The 15,962-nt window shown below is 39.2% G+C and overlaps 1 long non-coding RNA gene across 1 annotated transcript in view; it reads right to left on the bottom strand.

Annotated features, from left to right (window-relative positions):
- Positions 1–7,892, bottom strand: part of LOC141279088 (uncharacterized) — a 36,549-nt gene extending 28,657 nt beyond the window's left edge. The window contains exon 1 of the long non-coding RNA XR_012332842.1: positions 7,826–7,892. This is a non-coding gene — a long non-coding RNA (uncharacterized lncRNA). The remainder of the gene's footprint in view (positions 1–7,825) is intronic.
- Between the last annotated feature and the right edge of the window lie 8,070 nt (positions 7,893–15,962).

Below are 15,962 nucleotides of genomic sequence, written 5' to 3'. Positions count from 1 at the left end.
GCACAGCCCAGCAGCATTTCCTATGACGCAGCTCTTCCTTTCAGCCCTCCTGATGACTTGGCCTGGTCCTGTGTCCCCGCTGCCCTGGGCTCCTCTTTTAAACTTGTGCTAAGAATGCCCTCATCCTGTGGTCATGAGAGACTTTGTTCGGTTCGCTACTCTGCCAGGCCCTGGTTTCCTTGACAGAGCAAGAATCACCTGGGGATCTTGTCAAAAGGCAGAGGCAAGGCCCTAAAATTTTGCATTTCTAATAGTCTAATGGTGCTGATGCCGCCGATCTGTCAACCACACGTAGGTAGCAAGGACATGGATGGTCTTTTTTATCTCTAAATTCTAAGGAAGAAAGCAATGCTCTTGTTTCAAGGCCTTTTTTCTTTTGCGGGACATTCTTTGTTTGCTATTTCTGGTATATTTGATGTTGAGTCTGTGGGTAGAAATATATCCCACAATTAAAGCGTTGCTCCTATGGAAAAGCACAATCCATTTTATGAAAACCCACTTTTATATTCAGTTCACAGGAAGCACCATGGTGACAAGAAAGAGTGTCTCTGTATAAATTAACTGACAGCTACAATTTAGAGCAGTATATGCTACATATCAAGTGAGGGTATCAATCCAAGTTGGTAAATACACAGCCACCACACATATGTCCCACTACCTTGCCTCTGGAGCCTTTGGAAGATATCAATGACCATTGATAACATTCTTTCTCTTTGAGCACATATGTAGCCTTAGAATCCTTCCCAACACAGCAACCTAACCCAATGTCCAGCATTTGCATCCCTGACATGGATATGATGAGAGTTTAGACAAAGAAACAATCAATTCCAAGAGGAGCATTTCCCAAAGGGAGTGGATTTTGATTCAGCCTGGCCAGACAATTTAACAGCATCTCTTTGTGACACCAACCTGACAGTGAATAATAAACTAGTATGTTTAAATGGTCACTTAAGATAACATTACATTCATTTTATCTGTAACTATGTAATTATAGTTTGTGCTTTATCAATACTTCTCATGAAATCCTTGATTTTCATCTTCCTGATTTACTATCAATAATAACCAAACAACAACAATAATTTCAAATGGTACTCAAAAATAGCTTTGATAGGGCTTCCCTGGTGGCGCAGTGGTTGAGAGTCCGCCTGCTGATGCAGGGGACACGGGTTCGTTCCCCGGTCCGGGAAGATCCCACATGCCGCGGGGCGGCTGGGCCCGTGAGCCATGGCCGCTGAGCCTGCGCGTCTGGAGCCTGTGCTCCGCAACGGGAGAGGCCACAACAGTGAGAGGCCCGCGTACCACAAAAAAAAAAAAAAATAGCTTTGATAGAAAACCCATAGATGACATTTAGGATGGTCAGCAGCTGCTACTGCTGACTTAGAGAATTGGGTCTGGAATTCGATGCCACTTTTGTTCCACACTCCGTTTGCTACCATGCAAAAAACATGGTCTCTCCCTGATTAGGTTTCCTGTTTCCTTGTCAGTTGGTATATAGCTGGAGAGTGTGTGGCTTAGATCAGAACTTCCAAAATGTTTGGATTTTATGAACTAGTAATATTTTCAAAAAATATTTTGGAGACTAATATAAGGTTGTTCATCTTTAATTTGCTAAGCAAAGATATAAAAACCAATAATGACCATCCACTAACACTGTTGTTTTATTTTTTAAAAGCACATATTAATACCAAAAAAAATAAAATAGGAGGGAACAAATCACAGACTAAAAAGCAATTCTTTAAAGTGACTAAATTTAGCTTAAGAGGAAAAACCACTACATTATCCTCCTCATTTCACGTGGTCTGATAATAGACAACAGTCCATATACTGTCCTTTGGGTACTACAGGCTTAAGTAACTGAACTCTGGGCAGTAGGTAATGTTTTCCTCATCAACAGCAAGGACTAGGGTCTTCCTTTGCTCAGGGAATGAATTGGCTCTTTTTGAACCAGGCTAGAAAATCAGTACCCGCCAAAACCAGCCCTGTACAAATCATGCTTGTTGTGCTCTGCGTGGAGGACACCCAGCTACCCCTGGAAGGGCAGTTCTGTATCCATCTTTCCCATCTCAGCTTCTTTCCCTCACCTGCTTGTCCATATTGATAGGTTCTATCATGTCTAAGTATGGCAATCCTCTCTCCTATCTACTGAGGAAACGCCAGGTTATAGACAAAACAATCTTTTCCAGTCTTCTTTTATTCCAGAATGTGAATCTCTGATTTCTATCAAGTTGCCACAGACTGTTTTACACTGTGTGGGCTGCATTTATGAGCCCATTTATGAGGCAGCCCACACAGTGTAAGTACTTAGAAGAGGAACAGGTCTCCAAGTCTCTGTCAGGTTTTAATTCTGTCATTACTTTTAAGAAGTTATGTTGGCTTTGAAGAGAAGGCAAAGCAATTATGTTTTCTCCCTGTCTTAAACTGACCTCAATGACAGTAAAGATGAAATCAAAGAAAAGATTTGGGGGATTTGAGATATGTTAACTTCTTAAATCTTTACTAGCAGGCAAGCTGTGAAAGCAGTGGCAGGATCTTTCCTGATGAGTCACAACAATGGGATGATTCATACTCAAGCAAATTCAAGGCCACGGAAACCAGAACTCTAGCAAGGGAGAAGCAGGAATCAGGCCAAGATTGTAATTTCAAGATTGGAAATATGATTATTGAAATCAAGAGTAAAGTTTAGAAGTAGCACAGGCCACAGGCTGTTTGAGTCTGTTGATCATGCCGAAATTAGGAACACAATAGATCAGAATTGCATCATAATTTGAGGATCAGGAATGTAAAAGACCAGAGGTAGATGGATACTAAGTGAAGCCCCTCGATTCAGGCTTTCTGGGAAAGAAGGCCTAAAAGACCTTAAATAGACGTTTTGGACATCTGCTCCTCTGTTGGCTCTAGCCTAAAAAAATTATTCTCATTTGCCCAGTCTATTCATTACCCGTCTGTGGGAACCACCCTGAAAGAGTGATGAAAGTCTCTGAGGCTAATTCTACACACCAAACTGGGTTCAACCATATTGACTGAAGCAGTACTTCAAATAAGTCTATAAATTAAGCCATTGTCTTGTTGAAAGATATAGCCCAAATCTACACTTTGTGTTTAAATTGTCTCAATAGTAAAATTACTGATGTGTGTAGCAGTATAAGTAGACTTGTTCCTGTTGCCTCTGATTTTCTTTTTTTTTTTATGTTTTTTTAAAATTTTTATTTTATATTGGAGCCATCGTCGATTAACAATGTTGTGTTCATTTCAAGTGTACAAGAATGTGATTCAGTTATACATATACATGTATCTATTCTTTTTCAAATTCTTTTCCCATTTAGGTTATTACAGAATACTGAGCAGCATTCCCTGTGCTATACAGTAGGTCCTTGTTGATTATCTATTTCAAATATAGCAGTGTGGATTTTACATGTCAATCCTAAACTCCCAATCTATCCCTCCCCCACTCCCAACCCCGGTACCCAAAATTTCGTTCCCAAAATCTGTGAGTCTGTTTCTGTTTTGTAAATAAGTTCACTTGTATCATTTTTTTTAGGTTCTGCATATAAGCAATAGCATATGATACTTGTCTTTGTCTGACTTACTTCACTTAGTATGATAATCTCCATGTCCATCCATGTTGCTGCAAATGGCATTATTTTATTCTTTTTATTAGCTGAGTAATATTCCGTTGCATCACATATATGTACCAAATCTTCTTTATCCATTCATCTTTTGATGGACTTTTAGCTTGCTTCCATGCCTTGACTATTGTAAACAGCACTGCAATGAACATTGGGGTACATGTATCCTTTCAAACCATGTTCTTCTCTGGGTATATGCCCAGGAGTGGGATTGCTGGATCATATGGTAGCTCTATTTTTAGTTTCTTAAGAAACCTCCATACTGTTCTACATAGTGGCTGCACCAGTTTACACTCCCACCAACAGTGTAGGAGGGTTCCATTTTCTCCGTACCCTCTCTGAAGCCCAAGAGCAGAGAACAGTGTTAAGAGCCCACATTATCTGTACATCTGCTCAGGGGTCACCAAAAAAGCTAACCCAGAAACTCAACCCCAAAAATAAAAAGAGGCAAGCTGATGCATCCTGACAAGATTATAGCTGGCCCAGGGGCTGGAGTTTGGGTTGGGGGGTTTGGGGACAGGAATTGTTCAGAGAGAGTAATTATTTGTCAAGAAGTTTCAAAAGGGAATGGTAACAAAAAGACAAAAGATACATGCTGGCGTGGATGTAGAGAAAAGGGAACACTTGTGCACTGTTAGTGAGACTGTAAATTGGTACAGCCACCATGGAAAACAGTATGGAGCTTCCTCAAAAAATCAAAAATAGAACTACTGTATGATCCAGCAATTCCACTTCTGGAAATATATCTAAAGGAAATGAAAACACTAACTCGAAAAGATATCTGCCTCCCCATGTTCATAGCAGCATTATTTACAATAGCCAAGACATGAAAGCAACCTAAGTGTCCATCAGTGGATGAACGGATAAAGAAGTTGTGAGATATATACATATTATATTATTCACCCATACAAAAACACGAGGAAATCCTACCGTTTGTGACAGCATGGATGGACCTTAAAGGAATTATGCTAACTGAAATAAGTAAGACAAAGAAGGAATAAGATCTTACTTATAGGTAGAATCTAATAAAAATCCACACAAACAAATAAATACACCAAACTCGTTGAAAAAGAGATCAGATTTGTGGTTACCAGAGGCAGAGGGGGAGGGGAAGGAGGAATTGAAGGAAGGTGGTCAAAAGACACAAACTTCCAGTTATAAATAAGTAAGAGGGATATAATGTAAAACATGATGACTATAGTTAACACTGCTACATGATAGATAGGACAGTTAAGAGAGTAGATCCTAAGATTTCTCATCACAAGGAGTTTTTTTTTCCTTTTATTTTTGTTTTATCTTTAAGAAATGATGGATGTTAATTAAACCTAGTATGGTAATTATTTCACAATGTTTGTAAATCAAACCATCATGCCATACACCTTAAACTTAAACAGTAGTGTATATCAATTATTTCTCAGTAAAATTGTGGGGAAAGGGGGAATAATGATTGAGATACAGAACTTCAATTCCAGTCTCCTCAGACTCTTGTAGGATTTACCACCTTAATACTTTATGAGTGAACATAAATCCTGGCTAAGATATCTCCACGTGAATGCTCGATTGCCTCCTGAATATCAATTTCCATAAAAGTGAACAAATCTTCTCCACCACCATGGTCCTGTTCTCTCTACATCCTTCATCTAGGCTCTAGCGTGATTACGAAGATTCAATGAAATGAGATATTTGCGTGCAGCATCTGGAATGGTGTCTGACACAGCATTCAGCACTCAGGTACTGGCATTACCAACTTTCCAGTCATCCACTTAGAAACCCAGTAGCATCCTCAACAACTGCCTTTCCTTGGTTGCCCACATTTATTCAGTCCCCGTATTCTGCCAATTGTACAGTCTAATCATTCCTAACTGATCTCCCCGCCTCTAATCTCTCTTCTCTTCATTAGATTAGATTATAATGTTTTATACCTCTCTGTATCCCATATATTAGTACAAGTAATTTATTCTACTCAGAGCTTTCAGTTATTAAATAACCCTTTCCTCAGAAAGAGAATGTGTGTACACAAAAGCTGTCTCCTCTAGATGACAGAAATTTTAAAAGTGTAATGGGAAATCCCAACAAATAAATATTTCAGGTACTTTTAGCTTCAAAAATTTACAAGGCTCCAAAGCTATCCCATCTGTGGTACTACCTGTTTCCAGATCATGCCCCCTCGTTTCGGCAGCTGGAAAAAAATCTTCCCTGTCACACGCCTGCCCTGCTGGGCCACCAACTGGATTAAAACTGTGGTTCTTGTCTAGGCCACTTCCCTGATAAGCCCCACCTCATTCTAGCCAATTTCATTCAAAGCTACAAACCCAATCCTCAAGGAAATGTTCTCTGCTTTTAGAGGAGACCCAGGTCATGCACCTAATCTAAGTAAGTGAATTTGCCACTCATTCTGATGATCATAGATTCTCTTCTCAAGAGAGACCATGTCATGTGGTAGAAAGAGCCTGGGCTCCAGAGTTAGACAGGCCTCAATCCAAATCCTGGTTCCACATCAGTGACTGTGTGACCCTGCCATCTCTATTTTCTCATCTGCAGAGTGAGAACAAAATCTACTTAATAGTGTGGTTGAGGTGAGTCATTAAGATACTATGGCACCTGGCACAATGAAGTTACTTAATAAATATGTTTCTTTATCTTTTTTATTAATATTTATTTTTGGCTCTCTCGTCTTACACCTTGAATTATTTTGAGAATCTTGGAAAAAAGCTTGGAGTCCTGCCAGTCATGACTTTAGCTCGTACTGAGCACTGTCATAAAGTTTCTTTGTTTTATTTGGACCATAATTCTTATAAATGGGCAGGACCAAGGTATTCAATTGGGTGGTTTCCTTAAGTTTCTGGGTGGGGCTCAATTCAAGAAAAGAGTGAATGCCCAAAGCCTTTAGCCTTTTGTTTCTGTGAATAAGAGTCTTGTTGCTATAGGAAGTTTTTCTTAACATGTAATGCCAAATAGGAAATTCTTCCTTTGATTATATCATTAACTCATAATATATCAAAACTTAAACATATCATTAACCTCATAGCACTTCTAGGTGCCGTGAGAGTATAAATTATGTGCAAGTCATGGCCTCTGCTTTCAAAATACGTGGAATAATTCTACAACAATGAAGGAATATGTAAGATATAGCTAAACTGTGTGTTTCAGAATCTTGTTGCTTAGAGAAGTTCAGAAGAGACAGGAAAGTTTCCCTAATGATAGGGGAAAGTTTCAGCTTAGGGTCAAAAAAAAAAAGACTTCTAATTCAAGAACAGAATGTCCACAATGAATGTACCATCAAATACTAAATTCACTATATTTGTTCCAAGTTGGATAGTTTCATTTTTCTTCTCAAGAACCCCACCTTCAGCCTTGCACACTGGGCAAGTCATCTCTGCAGCCCACCTACCTGCAACCATCCTGGCACACACTTTCACTCCCCACCTTTACCTCCACTCCACCTTCTTTTCTTCTCAATTTCCTCCTGTGTCCTGTCCCCTCATAAACAAGCTCTGTGTTAGAAATTCGATCATGCCAAGGAATAGAATGACAAATTATTGACGTGTTGGAGCCAGATGGCATCTTAGACATCATAGACTACCCTCCCCTTCATCCACTGTATGCAGTTGAGGACTTCTATCTTCTACTACTGTTTAGTTATTCATTATTTCACTTCAAAAATATCTAAGCCATCCTATCATATACAAAGTTCCCAGTAACTGTATTTACTGCTATATCTCCCTTATCCTTAAGGGTCTTATTCCCTGCCTTTTCTCTATGTGATCGGTTTAGACAAAACTGGGAAATGGACAAAACTGTCTTTTGTACTCCTAGCCTCTTCATTCTTAGCCCATGTTCCCCTTCAGTGACCACCCCATCCTAGTTCCTCAAAAATTTCTCATTTCCCTTATCAATGGTTATCATTAGAGTCTTCAGTCACCCTAAGGTTTAACGGCCCATAACAGTATAACAGTTTTCTTTCATGAGGTAGTTACATTTTAATTGGGGTCAAAGTCTTATATTACAAATAAAAGTCAACCTATTTTGGACCTTAGTCAAGGAGGATTTGGGGAGCCTCAAGACTTTGGTGAGGACCTGAAGAGACATTTTATAAGAGACCTGTTTTACCTACCTTCAAGTAATATAGAGGATATACTTAAATAAAAGCTACCATTGAATACTGACATAACAGGGTAAAATGAAAACGAATCCCCTACCTTCAAAAGTGTTCCAGCTAAAACTGTATTGCTTCCTAGTTCCAAAGCCACCTTTGTTGTCTGCCCTAAAAAAATGGAGATGGAATGTTGGAATATTTCTTCTTTGCAATGAGCACGATGTTAAACTTTGTCAGTAAGAGAACTGGAGAGACACTATAAGAGGAACAGGACTTCTCCTACTGGTTCTGGTATCTTCCATTTGCTTCTTGTTCCTATCTCACGGCTGCCAGCTTCATGCTTGCATTTCTTCCAGTGGCACTCACCCTCATCAAGTTTCTGTGGTACATGTGCAGACAGCTTCTCATCAAGTTTCAGTAGCGTCTTGATTGACAGCTTCCCAATGAGTCTCACAGGTATCCCAGAAGCCAGTTTCCCAGCCTTGGCCCACCTGCACTTTGGAGGAGTGGTTCCTGCTTGTCCAGTATCTATGGATAAGTCCTAGTCTGGGCAACTGGATTGCAAAATTCTCTGCAATCCAGGGGTCCACAGCCACACCTTTTCCAATGTGGCCTTCCTTAATCTCAGCCTTAGGGAAGAGAGATCTTTTCCACATTTGTTCCCTCTTTGGGTACACTCCTGAGCCCTAGAGTATTCTTTTGAGTTATCTTTACCCTTCATAGATCACCATCTGTTACAGTTAATTATTCTTGATATAAAACTTTCCCTGTTTAAATTACTCTAGGGTGTCTGTTTCCTGATTGGCTTCTCATTGATATAATAGAGGGGAGAAAAGATCTTCATTCCTGAGGAATAAACCTTCAAAGCATTTGTTTAAAAACCCAAAGAATGCAAAGAACCAGAAAGATAGTTTGACTTTCTGTCGGAGTAATCTATTGCAAGTGAGCCCAATATCTTGATTACAATAAATGAGATAGAAAAAAAGGCAGTGAACATTCAAATTTTAGAAAAAAAGGATTTTCATATTAAACCTGCAATAAAATAAAGCAAAATGAACAAACAAAATTAAAAATTCAAACCTCAATACACAAGGGCCTTAATTGTCAAGTTTCAGTATTGCTGTGCCCAAATGATTATCTTCTATATTTAGTTTAAAAAATTATCTGGGGGATCAAGGAAGAGGATGCCTGAATAATTAGACATTTACATTTGTTTTCTGTGAAAATATTGGCACAAAAATATGCCACAAACAGGACCTGGTGGAAGTATAAGGTCTGCAGTCATGATACTTTGCACATGGTGTTCATAGTTTCACTCTTTGACTCACAGAGAATGAGAATCATAATACCTGTCTCATGGAGTTATTATAAAGATCAGTACCTAGGACAGTGCTTGCCGCATAGCAACTTCTCCAAAAGTCTATTTTTTGTGGTTATTGCTGTTATTCATGACTTCTTTTTTATTATATTGAGTATTATAGCAAGAAGATTTCAGTTGCTAGTAACAGAAAACCCAACCCAAATTCACTTAAACAATCAAAAAAGTGCTTTGGGGACTACATAATAGGAAAGTCAAGAGGTAAAGGGAAAGTGAGCTATGTATTCCAAAGCAGAGTCCTGAAATTCACTCAGATTAGATTGGCTTAGGTCACATGCTCACCCCAATAGCAAAGTTCAGAGAAATGTAATGTGCTGACTGGCTTAAGCCAATCCTAGCTTACCCGTGAAATCAGGAGTGTTTTCCCAAACTGCACATAGGCTATAAGGGGGAAAAGGAAAAAGCTATATGGATGTTGCATAGAAAAATAAAAAGATCTTGCTTAAATAATTTAATTTCCCTTGTCTATTTTTCCTGTAAAGCTTGTATAAATTCACATTATGATTTTATAGAGATAGTGAATACAAATATAACAAAGAATAAACAACAACAACAATCTCACATAGTCTCATCATGTGCTCGGTGTTTTAAATGCTTTAGATATACTCATTCATTCAATCCTCAAAACTACTACAAGATTTAAGCAAGGAGCTATCCAAGAATGGAATCAGGATTTGAAACTTAGACAATAAGGCTCCAGAAACTGTGTGCCTAACCCTTCTGTTAGACTGTCTCTCAACAAAGCGGTGATACTTAATTCCTCTGGTGTGCTACAGAAATGTTGTGGAGCTTGGTTCTATGGTGCCCTCTGTCCAGGGGTGATCAGCACAGAGCAATTGATGAATGAAGGACTAATGAGTAAATGAATGACTTGGGAAGGAGGTGTTCTAGAAAGATTTTTTTTTTCCATTCAAACAATGTTTTAAAAACTGAAACCCAATGACAAGAGACAAAGCACATAGGCCATTCACCAACAGAGTAATCTGAAGTTCTCCAGTCACATTCCACTCAGCTTCCAAACCTTAAGAGCATCCTCAGATTGTAAAGTCAGAGATGATCTTGGATCTACGATCTCTAATTCCAAAGATTAGAAAGCTGTCAACACCGTTAATCGAGAAAATCAATCTGAGTCTCAGATTCTTCCCCTGTGAAGTAAAGGAATACAACAAGGTTATCTAAAGAACAGCATGTACACACACACACACACACACACACACACACACACACACACACACAGTTACTCCTACACTTCTAGCACTACCTCAATTTTTCCCCCTCAAACAATAGCTTGTGATTTTATTTGGAACCCATGTTTATTAAATCTTTCATCATGCCTCTGGCATCCCTCCAAATATGATCAAACTGAAAAGGAATGTAACTGGTAAACCAAAGAATAAATAACACGCGAGAAATCTTGAAATCTCTCTGCAAGATTCAGCTGGTTAATCCTCCCAACATCCCCTTGGAGTCAAGCTAATCGTTTTCAAAGGTCAGATCTTTGAAAGCCTGACTAATTTTATTAAAGCCATAGAAAAACCCAGAGTTTAAGGATTATCCTTCCTGTCTCTCCCTCTTTTCTCTTCTCTCACTGTGTTGTGTCATAGAGGCTATAGATGGGCTAACATGTTTTTTATCTCCTTATTTATATAGAATTACAAGTTGGAACTATTAATCCTGCTAATGTTAGAAACTATATCAGGACTAAATTACTGTACTGTGTGCTCGCATAGAAAATTATTGATGACCTTAAGCACCTCACAGCAATTTCAATTTCATAAATTTATAAATCCAAAATAAATATGTTTCAGGTAATGCAAAAGCACCATTCATAAATTCTGGACCTTTGTGAAGGATCCAGGTAACTTCTATTTTCTCTATTCTAATAGCTAAATCATTTTCTGGGTTTCTCAGCTTAGAAAGAAAGTGCCTATGAGACTCATTCTTTTGGTTGGTGATTCTCATTAACCTCAGACAAGAGAAATCCCAGTACATAGATCAAAATGAAAGGGCCATTTGGCAATGAACTATTGCTACCTTGGCCACTAAAAGAGAAAGTAGAATGTATAATACCTGAAACAAACCTTTCCGTGGTGAGGTACCTTCATTCCCTGATGAAATTCTGTCAATTTATAGAGATTTTTTTATGGAGACCTAGATAGTTCACCTTGTATCCTGTAGAAAGTATCATGAATTTTTATTTTATGAGATTTACTTAGCAATCCATAACAGATGAGAAAGCAAAAAAATTGAAGGCTAAGTAAATCTGCAGAAACAAAATGTGCACTGTCATCTTCCTTAACTAATGGCATTGAATCTGTTCCAAGGTTGCCCTTTTTTTCTAAATTGACACTTGAGAAAAGGCAGCAAGTCTAATACCTCCTCCACTTCTCCACAGGAGCCCAACTTCTGCCCCACCCTCCTTTTCCTTTCCTATCACCTTGCTGTCTCCAATTATACCATTCTTACATGCCCATCCTAAGGCCAAACTGGTAGGTGTTGGGCAGGGGATTGGAGGTGGCATATGCTCAGTTCATTAACTTCTTGGCAGGCTGGAAGCTTTCAAAACTGGACATAAGAAGGAATAAAAAGTGACAGAGAAAACACCTGAATTTCTTCTCACTGCCTCTAAAATGTTGTGCCCTCAGTAAATGAAGGAATTTGTATTCAATAAGGTGCATTATAATGTACATCCCAGCTGCACTATAGTGAATTTGTTAAGAGCATGGACTTTGGAGACAGATGTCTGGGTTTCCACTTAATAGCTACATGCACTTGGATAAATTAGTTAACTTCCTTTATGCCTCAGTTTTTGTATCTATAAAAGAGCACCTTCCTCATAGGATACTTCTAAGGATTAAATGAGGTGATACATGTAAAGCACTTAGAATTGTGCCAGGACCACAGGAAATGCTATATAGGTATTACTCATTATTATCTCATCTGAGATTTTAATAACCTTTCAATATTCCCAAGCAGCGGTCATTTATCCCATGCTTGATTTTTCCCCAGAACATGGAACTCATTATCTCCCAGGGTAACTTACTATTGTTCTTACTATTGTAATGTTGATCTTTCTACAGTGAACCAAAATTTGTTTTCCTTTTAGCTCCTACTTACTGGTCTGAGGTTCACCTTGGAGCTCTATAGAAGAATTTAATTCAGGTATAAATACTATTATTTCCTTCTCATTTTCTTTAAGCTAAATATCTTCCATTCCTGCAATCATACATATGTAATATGGATGAGTATTTAATAAATAGTTTGTGGTCTTTTTAAAGCGTGGTACCTGGAAAGATGTGTCTGAAAGCAGAACTAGTGCTTCCCTCATTCTAGAGGGAATTCAAAGGTCCTGTTCATTTTGGAATTTTTTTTAGCATCCCTGTATTACCACCTCAGATGAAACTCTTAAGTCATTTTTGTATGACTGCTACAAATTGCATCTCACCATCCCTTTCTGGCCTTATGCAATTTTTTCGTGTTTTTTGTTTGTTTGTAGGATGGTTGATGGTTGTAGGGTGATGTAGTCTGTAAGTGAGAGTAGTGATTACTCCTGTTATAGTTCATGTGGCAGCAGCCTACAACATGAGTTTGTCAAGATATTTTTGGATTTTAGTTTTATCAACCTTCATTTCATCATACATCACAAAGTGTCCTCTTCCTTTGATAGTCAAAAGTATGTAGCCATCATACAATGAGGATGACAGAGTACTGTGGAAACCAGGGTCGTATTTTTATTCCTAGTCTCAAAACTAACAGGCCTAACATACTTCTTAACTGCTCAGGCCATCTGTGTACTTCGCAGCTTTGTTTTGTAACGAGAGTTACCCAAAACACTAAAATGGTATCTACCTATCATCAAGACTGTAAATAATCCTCTAGAATGTTAAAAACCAAATTAAGGGCTTCCCTGGTGGCGCAGTGGTTGAGAGTCCACCTGCTGATGCAGGGGACATGGGTTCGTGCCCCGGTCCGGGAGGATCCCACACGCCGTGGAGCGGCTGGGCCCGTGAGCCATGGCCGCTGAGCCTGCGCGTCCGGAGCCTGCGCTCCGCAATGGGAGAGGCCACAGCAGTGAGAGGCCCGCGTACCGCAAAAAAAAAAAAAAAAAAAAAAAAAAAAAAATTAATATTTTAGAAAATGTTTACTTATAAAGCTACGGAAATGAGCAAAAAGCCACAAGGTTAGCCTAAAAGAATGAATTTACTGAGAATATGCAGAAAGGTATAATATTGATTTTTAACCCTTGATCTTCTGCTTGCTCAGTTCCTGGATGTCTAGGCATCTCTTTATGAGTTGCTCTAGCTCTGAGAACTGCCTCTCTGCCCACACGGCACTTTGTACGTATCTCTGCTCTCATTTTGGCGATAGGCAGAGGAAAATGTTGTTTGCCTGTCTGTCTCTTTCTTAAGATCATGAGCTCCTCCAAGGCAAGAAAAAGCATTTTAATAATTCCTACACCCAGCACGGAACCTAACACATAATAGATAATACATGTTTATTGAGTAAGCATGCTAAATGTATGTACCTACTGATACGAGGTCCGTCATTAATTTAGGTTACAGCTTAAGTAGAGGAATTGTAAGAAGTAAGGACATTTCCCCTTCCCTACCTCCTCCCTACTTGCACCAAATCCCCTTCCCCTGTTCACTATGACCAGAAATTCAGTTAAATAAGGACATTTTAATTCTACAAGTCTCTAAGAGAGAAAATATAAGTATCCCCACTGGAGCAACACTTTGGAATAAATTTATGTTAAGTTGCAAAGTAGTGATATCAACTACTCCCCACAGTGCACTTTATAGAGACTGAGGTGGTAGCAAAAGAGCGTATCCATCATCCCTGCAGATCCCAGCCCTGCTGCGGCCATGGGCCAATGAAATCCTGTAGCATCAGCTCACCAGCAAGTAGAGGCTAAAAAAGTCTGTTCCTCCCACAAATACCATGCCTGGAACATAGATTTATACTGCAGGTGTCCTTGAAAGAGTCTGAACGAAGTTTTCCAATTAAACACCTACCGCATGCAGCCCAGCTGCCTAACTAACTTCTTGGCCAGAGTTACAGGCACCTGGGTCCCATCCTGAAGGAGGAAGTCTATCTCTGAATCCCAGTCAGCAATGAAGAGCACAGGCTTCTGCGCCCTCCGCTATCCCCAGGGAAGACTCTGCTTTCCAGGGATTCTTCTTCAGGACGTCTTTCACCCAGACCTGCCTAGAGAACCTTGTTGTCCCTTGGTGGTGATTTCTTCATTCTTTGATTAGCAAACCCTTGGCCATTCACCTCTGCCTGAATGGGAACCTGACTTGTGCCTCCCATTGTCTCATTTGGGATGGGAGCTCCCCACCCCCTGAATCCCCCCCCCCTTCTTCTAATCATTGGACCCTAATCCTTGCCAATCCCTCAGTACCAATTTGCTCCTTCCTCCCCTGCAGGAATCTCTGCATTTCTATCTGCTCCAGTCACATGGTTTAAGACTCTGAGAGGAAAAAAGGAGGGGGAGGGAATAGGAAAAGGAACCACTAGAGACAACAAAGATAAAAACTTCCATCCGCCTCACATGTTTTGCCTGGAGCCAGAACCAGTCCGTGACAGAGGTTCTAAATTCCATGCACGCAGCCAAAATTTCCTCCACAAGCGTTTCTAACTATAGCTTCTCTGTCTTGGCCTCAGGATCTTCTTGCAAACAGTGCCCCGCCAGGTTGAGACCAATTACCCTGGATTAGCCAGTTCTGCTGGGGCTTGGGCTCATGCCAAGCTCACATGCCAAAGTAAATAGAAGAGGGAGGGGGCACAGAATAAAGAGATCAAAGGGGCATTTCCCAGTTAAGACATCAGCACTGCTTTAAAAAGTAATAATAAAAATTAAAAAATTTTTTAAAAACCTATGTTTTTAAAATCCAATTCAAAAGTGTAAATTCTTGACAAAAAACTTTTCTTTCCACCAATGGCTATCTCACTTTTTTGTTTGATTTGCTGTATTCACAGTATTAGATAGGTTTTATTTTCCCATTACACACAAAAAAGTTTAATGTTTGATATCAGTAAGTTCATTATAAAATGTAAGGTGCTAAAGGAAATTAATACTTCATGATATGTTAGATGAATAAATGGAATGTTTTTAATCATAAGCTTATTCATCACTTTAGATTAATTCAGAATTATTTCCTTTTTATAGAATAATTTCTTCAGGAATAGAAATAACTCAGGTTTATTTAACATCTAATTTAAGAGAGGTGGTGTTTTAAAGTGGAAAAGAAACTAGACCAAGAATCCAAAGTTCTAAATTGTAGTTCTTTTGCTAACTGTGAACTTTTGGGTAAGGTCTCAAACTCTTCATCTATAAAATGCAGGAGTTGAACAAGGAGACTGCTCAATCGCTATAGTCCTTTTCCTGTTCAATAACTTGCTACACTGAGAAAAATACACTCATTCAAAAGACAGATTTTAATCAGAATGCTGCCTCTAACTTTCTTGGTGACTTTGAGCATTTACCCTCTCCTGTTTCCTCATCTGTAATAAAAAGGAAATGGAACAGATGGTGTCTAAGGACATTTCCAGCTCTAAAATTTTATAACAAAGAAAAATGTCTGGGGTGCATATGCCGCCTTCCATCTGCATGTAGAACTTGATGTTTTGCTCCAAGTAGCCTGAGAAGAATATATGTATTTGTAAAGCATTTCCCCAGTGTGCTGGCATATATGATTATCCACATGAAGAGAGAATCTGAGGTCCCAGGGAGAAAAGCTCTTAAGAGCCTTTTATGTTTCACCTCTCTTCTAAGTACATGAGGTCAGGCTCTGGAATCCAGCATAAACTTTAATATTACTAGGCTTCATCCTAGTGACCTCTGTAGGCCATGAAGCAA

The sequence above is a fragment of the Tursiops truncatus genome, chromosome 7, assembly GCF_011762595.2.
Source record: "Tursiops truncatus isolate mTurTru1 chromosome 7, mTurTru1.mat.Y, whole genome shotgun sequence".
NCBI classification, from domain to species: domain Eukaryota; kingdom Metazoa; phylum Chordata; class Mammalia; order Artiodactyla; family Delphinidae; genus Tursiops; species Tursiops truncatus.
Note: the sequence above shows the minus strand (reverse complement) of the source record. Positions and strands in the feature narration are given on the sequence as shown.